Raw genomic sequence first — 13,802 nt, forward strand, 5'->3', positions numbered from 1 at the left:
GGAAGAGACTCTGGAAAAATTCCACCACGATTTCAACAGCTTCCACCCCTCCATCGACCTCAGCACTGGACCAATCTACAACGGGAGATAAGTGCAAATAAGTGATGGTCACATTAACACCACCCTATACTGAAAACCTACCGACCGCTATGCCTACCTTCATGCCTCCAGCTTCCATCCCGGACACACCCACAAGATCCATTGTCTACAGCCAAGCACTGAGGGACAAACCATATCTGGGCTAACCCGCAGACAGAGACCAACACCTAGAAAATCTCCACCAAGCATTCTCAAGACTACCAGTACCCACACGAGGAAATAAGGAAACAGATCAGTAGAGCCAGACGTGTACCCAGAAGCCTCCTACTGCAAGACAAACCCAAGAAAGAAACCAACAGGACTCCATTGGCCATTCACATACAGTCCCCAGCTAAAATCCCTCCAACGCATCATCAGGATCTACAACCCATCCTGGACAATGGTCCCACACTTTCACAGGCATTGGGTGGCAGGCCAGTCCTCGCCCACAAGACAACCTGCCAACCTGAAGTATATTCTCACACAGCAACTGCACACCACACCATAGCAACTCTAGCTCAGGAACCAATCCATGCAACAAACCTCGATGCCAATTCTGCCCACGATATCTACACCAGCAACACCATCACAGGACCTAACCAGATCAGCCACACCATCACCGGTTCATTCACCTGCACGTCCACCAATGTAATATATGCCATCATATGCCAGCAATGCCCCTCTGTCCAGTTTGGCCGATGTACATAGTGTGGAAGCCAGTAAATTAATTAACAAGGAGTTTGAAGATATCTTAATGAATGTTAGTTAGCAAGAGTCAGGCCATACTGTAACCTTAATGACGTAAGACTTGTAGGAGCAAATAAATTGCGAGTCGACAGTACATTAACTGTGTACAAAGTTATTACGACCTTGCAATCACTAACCAAAATGCAGGCTTGCTTTTCCTAGGATTGAGACAAATAAGATAAGCCTTTTTGCTATGTATAAACAAAATGTAGTTGTTGCTTTTTACTGTCTGTATTATTGTTAGAAATTGTCTGTAAAAGGTATAAAGGCTTGCTGTGATTGTTTACCAGTTGAGAGACCTGTCCAGGACTGGGGTGACCCTGTGTCCTATGGCACTCTCTCCCTCCATGGTAATTACTGGATGAAATTAAAGAATTTGATTTTGCTGCACCCAAACAAAAAGCGAGAACTGAGTTTTTCTTCGACAATTTGGGGGCTTCGTCCGGGATGGCAACGCCCGCGGACCCACAGACAACTACTACGTATCATTCCCCTTCGAACGCCCATGGCGCCACATGAGAGGTATGAGACCTTTTGAAATCTCTATTGGGGTATCGGTGGAGGACTGTCCCTGATGACGTCTGTCTCTCTGTTGGGCTCACGCCATCTGAACTTATTGACTGTGCAGCAGGATCAGATGCAAAGTGGTATTGGGGAGAGGCCCCAATAAGGTTAGTTTATAGCAGTACTGGGAACTGCTGAGTTGGCCAAGGAAATGCATAAGGTAATGCATAAGGTAAATGCATAGGTAAATGCATTAGAATGCACCGGTGCTGAGGGGTTTTTACCGCCTCAAGAGGGGTTGTCATACCGCCTCATGGTATTGGTCCGGACCAGGTAAAGATGCATCATGGTTAAAAAAAAAAAAAAAAAAAAAAAAAGAGATAAAAAGGTAAAAAAAAAATGGTAAAAAAAAAAAAAGAAACAGCAAGAAAAAAAGGCCTTGGTGTGTGTGTGTGTACACCAGTGTGAGTGGCTGTTACCGGGCTAGCCCGGTAACTAGTGGATCTTTAGGAGATCCGACCCACGGTGGGCTGACTCAGCCTGGCATAGTCCGGCGAGGAAGCTGCCTGGGTCTAGGGGAGTGTGAACCCATCTTCCCTCCCCTTTCCCTTCCGTGTGGGCTACTGACAGTCTGATCATCTCCTTGGTTTTTGAGCCGCTAGCGCGGACAGGACACCCTCTCTGTGTGTGTAAGTGGAAAATGGGTAAGGGACAGTCTAAATATTCCACCTTACCCCCTAAGGGTGCCCCAGCATATTACATGTACGTACATTATGGTCCTAAAACCTTCAGGTATTTAAATGATTGGAATCTGTACACGTGTGAAAATTCATTTAAACAATGCCCATTAGAAGGTACTTTCAATCTAGATAAGATCATATATCTCAGTGGAGCTTTAATCACAGAGAAAAACCTCTGACACAGTGTGAGCAATTTGTCTAGGAACGGGTTAATTTGAAATTCGGCTTAGCCCAGAGATAAAGGAGAAGTTGTTTTGTGTTCAAGGTCATGAATTAGTGCGGACTATGCTAAGTGCAAAGAAAACTGCTTTGCACTTGTGGAAAATAGAGACAGGCAAACCGAAGGCAGTACAGATTGCAGAATTGGAATTATATTTGCAAAGCTTAACTTCCCGAGTGAGACATGTGTGAGTATTAAAAGTGGTTTAAGGCTTGGGGCATTCATGTTTTTTCTGTGTGAGGTGGGAGCATTCCCAATACTCTCCATTGTTGTTTTATTATTTTTAATGAAGCTTTAAAACTTGATATAGAATAAGGGAACACTATTTGGTTTTGGTGCATTATTTAGCTTTGGCTCTGTTTGTTTGACCGGTTACTGATGTTTTTCTGCTCTGTTCATTTGGCCGTTGGGTGTGTGAGCGGAACTGAACTTCTCGTTCGTAATTCCTCAGGGTGGAAGCCATTGTGTGCGATGAAGCTCTGAGGTTGTCCTGAGATTTTTACAGTCCCGCCCCACCCCCGTAGCGGACAATATAATAGAAGTAGAAAAATTTGGCTTAGACTGTAATTTTTTTGCTTTTTGTGTAATTTTCTTTTCTGTTTTAAGTGTCAGCAGGCAAATGGGTGGGTCTCTGGGTAGACCCCCAAAGGGGTTTGGATTATGTGTTAAGTGAATGGCCATGTATTTTTGCCCAGGTGGCAAGCCTTACTAGGGAGGACTCAGGTAGTCTTGTGAGTAGAAATGTTTTTGGGACAAGACCAGAAGGGTGGGGGCTAGTTGAGTAGCCCACCCTCCTAGCTAAGAACTGGTTGTGGAACAAGCTCGTGTCCATGGACGGGACGATTCAGTGAGGGAAAAAGGATTCGGGCCCAGGCGGACAGGCAACAGACAAAGAGATTTGGAAAACAGGTTGGAAACTTTTGAGGGTTGTAGTGGAAAGAAGGAGTAAGTGAATATAAGCATGAGGATTTCAAATACTCAAGAGGATATTTGGAATGGTGATTTGAGTTGATAAAAGTGGCTGTTGGAAGGGAAAAGCAAGTGATTTTTAAGAGAAACAGTTTTTTTGGTGTCTATGAAATGTTTGTAAATAAATTCAGGCAAAGAACTTATTAGATTGCAATCATTTGGCTATGAACAATTTTGTTTAAATCAGTTGAAGAATGTATACAGTGCTATGTAATGAGAATTTTATTAGGACTCTACAGGCACTATAAGTGGTGATGTTTTCTTTCAGTGTTTAAAAGGCAGGAAGTTAGAAGAAATAAAAAGCAAGCCAGAAATAATCTGTGTTACTGCAAATTAACTAACTGATAAGGTAAAGGCCTCTGAAACCAAGGCTGTCTAAGAAACACATACGAGAAAATATGGGGTAATTCCTCTGTTTTGGCCTAGAATCAACAAGAGTATTTTGTATATTTTAAGTATTTAATTGCCCAGAACGGGGTGGACCTCTGTTTTTGTCTTTCAGATAATCAAAGAAAAACTAATGCCAGCAGCACAGCATTCAACGTACCTTGATTTATCTGGCCACAGTAAAAAATTATGTTGTGTGTTCTATGTTCTGTCTTGTTGTGTTTTTTTTTGTGTGGCCAGAATTGTTTGTGTTTAATATTTTCATGAGATGGTCTGATTTGATATCAAGCGGAAATGTTGGATTGAGATGCAGATACTTGTTTTGTTCAATTTAGAATACAAAGTGTTTGGTTACATCAGAAAATGTGATATACTAAAGTCTAATACATTTTCTTAAGTAAGAGAAAGAAACTACATTGGCCAAATCTTTTAATTGAGAATTGTTGTTAAAATTTGCATACTGACAGTCTTTGGAAGCAAGGACATGAAAAGTTAACCCACTCCCCATATTGTACAAAGGGATCCTTCTGGCTACCTCAGACTTTTAGCCAGAGGGCTGGGGATGGTGGATAGCTATTGGACTAGAAGTTATATTAAGTGAACTTCTCAAAGTGGGTGTGCTTGTCCTGGCTTGTTCTTCCAAAGTTCTGTAATAAGGTTATTTTAGTGAAAGGGTATATGTGGCATACATTGAATGATAATACTTCTGTACTGTATAACGGTACTGTTTATGTGTTCATGGTATGAAAAAGGTGTATAATTGAAGAGTAAAAGTTTTCTTTGTAGGTTAAATGAAAAAAAAAAAAAAAGCCAAGAAGAGAATGGCTAACCTGCGCTGGCCCCAGTCAAGGACACCGCTTGGCTGCCTACCAAGAGAAGGAGGGGGAACGCTGGGACAGTGGAACGCCGGAACGGGACTTACAAAAAATGAACTGGCCAAGATTTGTGCTGAGACACACTTAAAGTGGCCAGATGCCCTTCCTTTGGCACTGATGTGTATGAGAGCCATTCCCAATCGAACGACTGGACTCAGCCCTCATGAAATTTGACAGGACACCCAATGCTGACTACCAACTGCACCCCCACTAACCCCAGCTCAGATGGACATTCATTTGCTGGATAACATAATGCTTAAATATTGTCAGGCACTAATGAAATGTGTTAAGTCTTTTTATACACAGGTGATGGAAGCACTACCAAAGGATCCTGTGCAACCTTGCCACTCGTTGGAACCAGGAGCCTGGTGTCTACATAAAGATCCATCAGCGAATGACTGCCTTGGCTCCATGCTGGAAAGGCCCTTTCCAAGTCTCTAAGGAAAAGGATAAATGGACACAAATCAGACATTAGGAATGGCAATATACAAAAACCTGTAGGAGAACACTTCAACTCTCCCTGGCCACACAATAGCAGATCTTAAGGTGGCCATCCTGCAGCAAAAAAACTTTAGAACAAGACTTCAAAGAGAAACTGCTGAGCTCCAGTTCATCTGCAAATTTGTTTAATCCTGAGCTGATGGTGTCAAAGACTGCGAATGGCTTGCCAATTACAGAACCAGTTTCTCCTCCCTTGGTTTTCACACCTCAACTGCTAGAACAGGGCCTCATCCTCCCTGATTGAACTAACCTGGTTATCTCTAGCTTACTTCTTGCTTGCATATATACCTGCCCCTGGAAATTTCCACTACTTGCATCCGAAGAAGTGGGTATTCAGCCAGGAAAGCTCATGCTGCAAAATGTCTGTTAGTCTATAAGGTGCCACAGGATTATTTGGTTAACATACTTACACCCTTTCTTTAAAAGCAGCAAAGATTTGCTGCATACAATACTATATTATCATATGTATCTTTTGAATAGCAGTAATGCAATTGTACCTTAGTAAGTCAATGGTAAAATACCCAGAGTTACAATTTCATTGATTTTAATAAAAAGTCTTTAAGGATATATCTGTCTCATTGTGAGCTTCCTGTCATACCCCCGAGGGTCCTTTGTAAATTCTGTGAAGCCTAATTTGAAAGAAGTGAGTCCTGAATAGTGTCCCCTATGGAAAGGAGAGGTGTGTCACAACTACTGTCCCCATCGGGACCAAAAGGTATGTTCTGAATATTGTTCCCTTGGGAGAGGTGTGTCTCAAATAGTGTCCCCTCCAGACAATGAGTCACCCCTTATAATAGTAGTCCTCCTGAGAACAAGAGGTGTGTCCTGAATACCGTCCTTTCTGGCAACAAGAGATGTGTTATGAGTACAGTGTCCTCCGGAGACATGGAGTGTGGCATGAATACTTTGGCAACAAGAGGTGTCCCCTGAATAATGTCTCCTTCAGAAACGACAGGTGTAACACAAATACTGTCTCCTCCATGTTGCCCCCTCTCCCTGAAACATGTGTTTTATCAGTATTACTCCTCCTGGGAACAAGGGGTGAGTTCTGAATAGTGTCCCCTCTGGAAACAAGAGGTGTGTCTTGAATAACGTTCCCTCCAGAAAGCAGGGACGTGTGATCAATAGTACTCCTTGTGAGAAGAAGCGGTGTGGCCTGCGTACTGTCCCTGCTGGGCACGTGAGATGTGTTGTGAGTACTCTGCCCTCCAGAAACAAGGGGTGAGTCACAAATACTGGCCCCTCTGGAAACAAGTGGTGTCCCCTGAATAGTGCTCCCTGCAGAAACAAGAGGTGCGTCATAGATCGTACTCCTCCTGGGAACAAGGGGTGTGTGCTGAATAGTGTCCTTTGTAGGAATATGAGATGTGTTATGACTCCCCTGCCCTCAGGATGTAAGGGCTTGTGTCATGAATAGAAAGGAGAAGTGATCGCTGAATACTGTCCCCTCCAGAAACAAAGGGTGTGTCCTGAATTGTAGTCCTACCAGAAACAAGGGGTGTAATCCTGAATACTGTCTCCCCAGAAACAAGAGGTGTTTCCTAAATACTGTCTCCCCAGAAACAAGAGGTGTATCCTGAATAATATTCCCCCTCCAGAAACAAAGGATGTGACCTGAATTGTAGTCCCCCAGAAACAGAATGTGTCGTGAATTGGAGTCCGCCCAGAAACAAAGGGTGTGTCCTGAATTGTAGTCCCACCAGAAACAAGGGGTGTATCCTGAATACGGTCTCCCCAGAAACAAAGGGTGTGTCGTGAAATGCAGTCTCCCCAGAAACAAAGGGTGAGTCGCAAATTGGAGTCTCCCCAGAAACAAAGGGTGTATCGTGAATTGCAGTCCCCCAGAAACAAGAGGTGTATCCTAAATGCAGTCCCCCCAGAAACAAAGGGTGTATCCTGAATAATGTCCCCTCCAGAAACAAAGGGTGTGTTGTGAATTGGAGTCCCCCCAGAAACAAAGGGTGTGTCCTGAATTGTAGTCCTTCCAGAAACAAGGGGTGTACCTGAATACGGTCTCCCCAGAAACAAAGGGTGTATCCTAAATACTGTCTCCCCAGAAACAAAGGGTGTGTCGTGAAATGCAGTCTCCCCAGAAACAAAGGGTGAGACGCAAATTGGAGTCCCCCCCAGAAACAAAGGTGTGTCCTGAATTCTAGTTCCCCAGACCAGAATGTGTCGTGAATTGGAGTCGCACCAGAAACAAGGGGTGTATCCTGAATAATGTCTCCCCAGAAACAAGAGGTGTATCCTGAATAATGTCCCCTCCAGAAACAAAGGATGTGACCTGAATTGTAGTCCCCCCCAGAAACAAAGGGTGTATCCTGAATACTGTGTCCCCCCAGAAACAAGAGGTGTTTCCTAAATACTGTCTCCCCAGAAACAAGAGGTGTATCCTGAATAATGTCCCCTCCAGAAACAAAGGGTGTGTCCTGAATTGTAGTCCCACCAGAAACAAGAAGTGTATCCTAAATACAGTCTCCCCAGAAACAAAGGGTGTGTTGTGAAATGCAGTCTCCCCAGAAACAAAGGGTGAGTCGCAAATTGGAGTCCCTCCAGAAACAAAGGGTGTATTGTGAATTGCAGTCCCCCCAGAAACAAGAGGTGTTTCTCTAAATAATGTCTCCCCAGAAACAAGAGGTGTATCCTGAATAATGTCCCCTCCAGAAACAAAGGATGTGACCTGAATTGTAGTCCCCCAGAAACAGAATGTGTTGTGAATTGGAGTCCCCCCAGAAACAAGGGGTGTATCCTGAATAATGACCCCCCCAGAAACAAACGGTGTATCGTGAATTGCAGTCCCCCCAGAAACAAGAGGTGTATCCTGAATAATGTCCCTTCCAGAAACAAAGGGTGTGTTGTGAATTGTAGTCTCCCCAGAAACAAGAGGTGTATCCTGAATAATGTCCCCTCCAGAAAGAAAGGATGTGACCTGAATTGTAGTCCCCCAGAAACAAAATGTGTTGTGAATTGGAGTCCCCCCAGAAACAAGAGGTGTAGCCTGAATACTGTCTCTCCCAGAAACAAGAGGTGTATCCTGAATAATGTCCCCTCCAGAAACAAAGGGTGTGTTCTGAATTGTAGTCCTACCAGAAACAAGGGGTGCATCCTGAATACTGTCTCCCCAGAAACAAGAGGTGTATCCTGAATAATGTCCCCTCCAGAAACAAAGGGTGTGTCGTGAAATGCAGTCTCCCCAGAAACAAAGTGTGTCCTGAGTTATAGTACCCCAGAAACAAGAGGTGTATCCTGAATACTGTCTCTCCCAGAAACAAGAGGTGTATCCTGAATAATGTCCCCTCCAGAAACAAAGGGTGTGTTCTGAATTGTAGTCTCCCCAGAAACAAGAGGTGTATCCTGAATACTGTCTCCCCAGAAACAAAGGATATGACCTGAATTGTAGTCCCCCAGAAACAAAATGTATCATGAATTGGCATCTCCCTAGAAACAAGGGGTGTATCCTGAATACTGCCACCCCCAGAAACAAGAGAGGTGTGTCATCAATAGTATGCCTCATGGGAACACGAGGTGTGTCCTGAATCCTGTCCTGTTGAGAAAACAGGGATGTTTCTTGCCCTTATGGCTTGTAAAAAGTGATATTAGAAGCAATGGGGCATGGCTCCCTGGTGTCCTCTGTATCAGTGCCCCTGTGCTTGGCGCAGCTCCATGCAAAGCTGGTCATGGGAACCTCTTGTCTGCTGTGCAGAGGGCAGGGGCTGATGTTTTGGGGTGTGTGGGGGGTGTTACAGGCATCTGTGATGTTGGCTCTGGGTTATGAGTAGCAGATGCTGAGTGCTGCTGATGGACTCAACAACCCTTCTGAATAGTGAGGTCTCTGCTTAAAGTGAGAGTGTGCTGTCTCTCTCATTCCCCGAACACACACAGCCTCTCTCTTTCACATACATGGTTGGACTGTTATAGTACTTCTGTTGAAAGAATAAAATAGTATAGACTATATGTGTACAGTGTATTTGAAGGATTACAGTACTCTTCGTTTATTTTGTTTCTGTGGTCTGTGCATTTCATAATTTTACTACTCTAAGAATTAGTATAAGGTAGAAGTGAGTTCTAAAATGCCTCACCTGGCCATGGCTGGCATAATTGTAATTCATGATTTAAAACAACAATGATAGAGCACAATATGATAAAAGTCTGGCAATCAAATAATAGTATCCTGCTAGAACATAAATTTTGCTTCAACGCACAACTTTAGACACTGCAAATGAAGGTTGCTTATTTTCAAATTGTATTTTTAGTGATATCTGCAAAAGACCTTAACACTTGTATTAAAATAAATGTAGTTCCATGTATGATACTATTAGCCATGATGGAATCAAATGTTAGTGAGTCATGTACGTGATTTTGATAGGTAAACATAAATGCAAAAATATTTAGAGGCATTAATTTCCTTTCTTAATAAAAGAGAAAACAACACATTAATAATGTTTTTTTTAGTGAATGGTTTTTCACTGTGCTAAAGAGTATTTATTTAATTTTGACTAGATAATGGCAGTAAATGCAGAATGTGTGTTAAGTGGAATATTAAGCAGAGTTTGTTTATTTTTTCAATTTGTATATATCTGTATTAAAGCTAGTGTACAAAATATGAAAATTGTGTTTCTGATATCATTGTTAAAGCTCCAGAACTGACAACCTGATGCTTGGAAGTGGGACTGTCTTATCTCCTGATTGGTGTAAACTTACATAGATACAATACTCCTGCCAGCTAAATCCTTATTCTTTAATTGAAACAGATACAAAGTCCAGTTAAAAGCCACATTATTTATTTAAATTATTATGTGGAAAGAAACCTGGAGTTTTTAGGTGCTCAACTAGCCCCTGGAATCATCATTAAAATTGCCTCACTGCCTCAATATGAAATGTTGCCTCTGGTGAGCCATGAGCGGCCAGAGGGCTGTGGGCTATGGCAAGTTCCAGCCCCCTGTTTGACAGCATGAAGTCGGCCTTGAGCTGTATGACGAGTGCCAGGCAGCACAAGCTGCAGCAGCAGTGGAGGTGCAAGGGTGGCAATATGCTAGGCGACCCTTATGTCTGCGATGCTGCTGAGGGTGGTGACATTGCCTTAAGACAGAGATGGACAAACTATGGCCCGCTGGCCACATCTTGTCCGTGGATCCCTCCTGTCCAGCCCCTGAGCTCCTGGCTTGGGAAACTAGCCTCTGGCTGTCCCCTGCTGTCCCTACTGCTGTGCAGCCTCAGCTTGCCCTGCTGGTGGTGCAATGCTGTGGGTGGCAAGCAGGGCCAGCTTTAGGAAGTGTGGGGCTCAATTTGAATACCCAGCGGTGGTCTGGGTGTTTGGTGGCACTTTGGCGGCGGGCCGTTCACTTGCTCCCGGTCTTCCGTGGCACTGAAGGACCCATCACTGAAATGCTGCCGAAGACTGATAGTGAGTGAAGGAGCTGCCACTGAAATGCTGCCGAAGATCTGGCCCACTGTAGGATGAGTAAAAAAATTCAAAAGGTATGTAACTTAGGTGCTCTTCTTTAGGGCATGGGGCTCTCTTAGGTGTGGGGTCTGATTTGGGGGAATTGAGATACCTCTTTCAGCAACCCCCCAAGTACACCTACCGTGGAGTCACATACTCTCTGCAGGTAGCATTTTCTTTTTAGGAATCTGAAATATGGTAATTATAGTGTTACCTGGTGATAGAGTTTGAATCTTCTATAGATTTGCATTGTAAGAAGAAAGGTTGATCACTACATCAAGAGGAACAGTGCTTCCTGCTGTCAAGCTAGAAATGAACTAAAGAGTTTCTGTGGCACCTGAGTCTGTATTTATAGCTGCCTTTGGCTTCTAAGGCATGCTGGGAAATGGAGGGGGTGGAGCTTAGGCAGTATATAAGCTGGTGTATTGTCACCTGAAGTCATTCAGCTTTGTGGTGGTCCAAAGAGATGTGCCTAGGTGCTTCTATGGGTGTTTTTAGTCATGGTGAGTATTGATACAGGGTAATGATGACATGTTAATGTACAGTTTTCCTTGTCCTATTGCTGTGTAATGTGTTTTTATTTCATTTCAGTTTGTTCATAGTGTGTTTGATTTATGATTTTTATTTTCATTAGGAGGGAATACATTGGGGGTTGTTTCTGATAGAGCATCTGTTAAACACCCGTATCCAGTACCAGTGGCACATCTGTGGTGTTGGACTGTTGTAGAAGAATTGCAGTATTCTGTTTGGGTTAGGTGGGGACCGGTCTGAGGAAACTGTAATATTTAGTAAGAGTTTTGTGTCTTAACCTTGTGTATTTTGTCATAAGCCTTCTTCATATTTGCAGCTGTATCCAGATCTGGTACCAAGGTGCCTTGTGACATGAAAGGTTGTGAATATTTTTATTTTTGACTGTCATGCTGGTGGTGTATGTTTGTGAGTGATTTCAACATATGGGAGTGAAGGCCTGTCTACCGAGGCAAAGGGGACGTTGAGAGGGGGAGCTCCTGTCCAATTTCCAAACATCAGTATATGCGAAAGGGTTTGATGGTCAGAAGCGTTTGTGATGTTGAGGCTCTTTCATTAGTTATGGGAGTTATCTAAAGTTTGTCCATTCTTAATGGGCCTGTGAGTGGTGGGTGGGTGTTTGTTGTATGGAGATTGATTGATTGCTGGCAGCTTGATCTGTCTGTAACTAGAGATGCTCCATTCTCAATTCCTCTCTCTTACACAGCAGTGGGTTTTGCATGACAGGTCACCAATTCATCATTGTGTTCTCCTCTACATGGGTGTGGTTTTCCGAGGAGGATGTGAGCATCCTAGTTAGCGACAGGCCCCTGTGGTGTAGGGAAAGGGGGAGGGGCACGAGTGTGTAGAGGTGTAGCTATTTTCTGTGTGGATGAGTGTTTGGGGTGGGGTGCTCTGAGGGGTGGGGTGCAATTAGTAGTAGGTGTTCCTTCTCAAGGAAGCAGTATGTAGGTGCGGTCATTTTTCATATTGTGCAGTTAGGAGCTTTGTGAGTCGAGTTTATAACTGAGATTTGCTGTCAAACTTTGTTTTTATTTGCAGATGTGTCAAGACTACTTGGTACAAGGATCTGATTCCATGGAGGGTTGTTCTTGACAGTCATGACATCGCTGTATGGCTATTGATGTATGGCAGCGAAGGCCCTTGGAGAAAGACCTTCTTGAGAGCAGGAGTGGCCGTCAAAGTTAAGTATCTCCTGAATGGTTTTGATAGTCAGAAGTATTTGAGCCGTTGAGGAGCCTTGTTTAGGGATGGGAGTCCTGTACACCCTGCCCATTCTTAATGGGTGCATTAGGGAGTTTACTGTATGGAGGGAGTGTGCACTTTCCTTGGAGGAAGGTCCGATTGCTGCGAGAGTGACCTGTCAGTAACTAGCGATGCTCCGTTCTCAGTTCTTTTTTCTTACACGGCACTGGGTTTGCATGATAGGTCACCACTTCATCTTTTCTCCATCTTCTACATGGTTGTGGTTTTCTGAGGAGGATGTGAGCATCCTAGTTAGTGACAGGCCCCTGTGGTGTAGGGAAAGGGGGAGGGGCATGAGTGTGTAGAGGTGTAGCTATTTTCTGTGTGGATGAGTGTTTGGGGTGGGGTGCAATTAGTAGTAGGTGTTCCTTCTCAAGGAAGCAGTATGTAGGTGCGGTCATTTTTCATATTGTGCAGTTAGGAGCTTTGTGAGTCGAGTTTATAACTGAGGTTTGCTGTCAAACTTTGTTTTTATTTGCAGATGTGTCAAGACTACTTGGTACAGGATCTGATTCCATGGAGGGTTGTGACTATGTCTCCTTGACAGTCATGACATTGCTGTATGGCTATTGATGTATGGCAGTGAAGGCCCTTGGAGAAAGACCTTCTGGAGAGCAGGAGTGGCCGTCAAAGTTAAGTATCTCCTGAATGGTTTGATAGTCAGAAGTATTTGAGCCGTTGAGGAGCCTTGTTTAGGGATGGGAGTCCTGTACACCCTGCCCATTCTTAATGGGTGCATTAGGGAGTTTACTGTATGGAGGGAGTGTACACTTTCCTTGGAGGAAGGTCGATTGCTGCGAGAGTGACCTGTCAGTAACTAGCGATGCTCCGTTCTCAGTTATTTTTTCTTACATGGCATTGGGTTTGCATGATAGGTCCCCACTTCATCTTTTCTCCATCTTCTACATGGTTGTGGTTTTCCGAGGAGGATGTGAGCATCCTAGTTAGTGATGGTCCCCTGTCATGGTGGGACGTGGGGAGGGCCAGCAATATGTGGATGAGAGTGTCTAGGGTGGGTGGGTGCTTCTCTGAGTGGAGTGTAATGTGTAGTAGATATTCCTTCTCTTCAGGAAGCAGTATGGAGGTGAGGTCATCTTTCATACCGTGTAGTTGTGTGCTTTGTGAGTTGGTTTTTCAGTTAAGCTTTGTTTGTATTTGCAGATGCCTCCAGATCTGGTATCATGTTGTGTCATTCTGTGGAGGATTGTGACTACATCTGTTTGACTGTCACTGCACTGGTGTACAGATGTTGACGTATGGGAGGGAAGGCCTCTGTAGAAAGGAAAAGAAGATATTGAGATTGGGAGTGGCTGTCAAAGTTAAGTATTTGCTGACGGCTTTTATGGTCAGAAGTATCTGAGATGTTGAGGCTTCTCGTTTATGGATGGGAGTCCTCTAAACTGTGTCTGTTTTTATTGGGCTTGTATGGGGTGGGTGGTAGCTTGTTGTATGGAGGGAGGGAGTTTGTGTTTTCCATGGATGAAGGTTGATTGCTGGGAGAGTGACCCCATCTGTAACTAGAGATGCTCTGTTCTCAGTTCTTTTTTCTTACGTGGTACTGGGTT

Source organism: Mauremys mutica, unplaced genomic scaffold, assembly GCF_020497125.1.
Source record: "Mauremys mutica isolate MM-2020 ecotype Southern unplaced genomic scaffold, ASM2049712v1 000062F_np12_subseq_12882662:12971114_obj, whole genome shotgun sequence".
In the NCBI taxonomy this organism is placed as follows: domain Eukaryota; kingdom Metazoa; phylum Chordata; order Testudines; family Geoemydidae; genus Mauremys; species Mauremys mutica.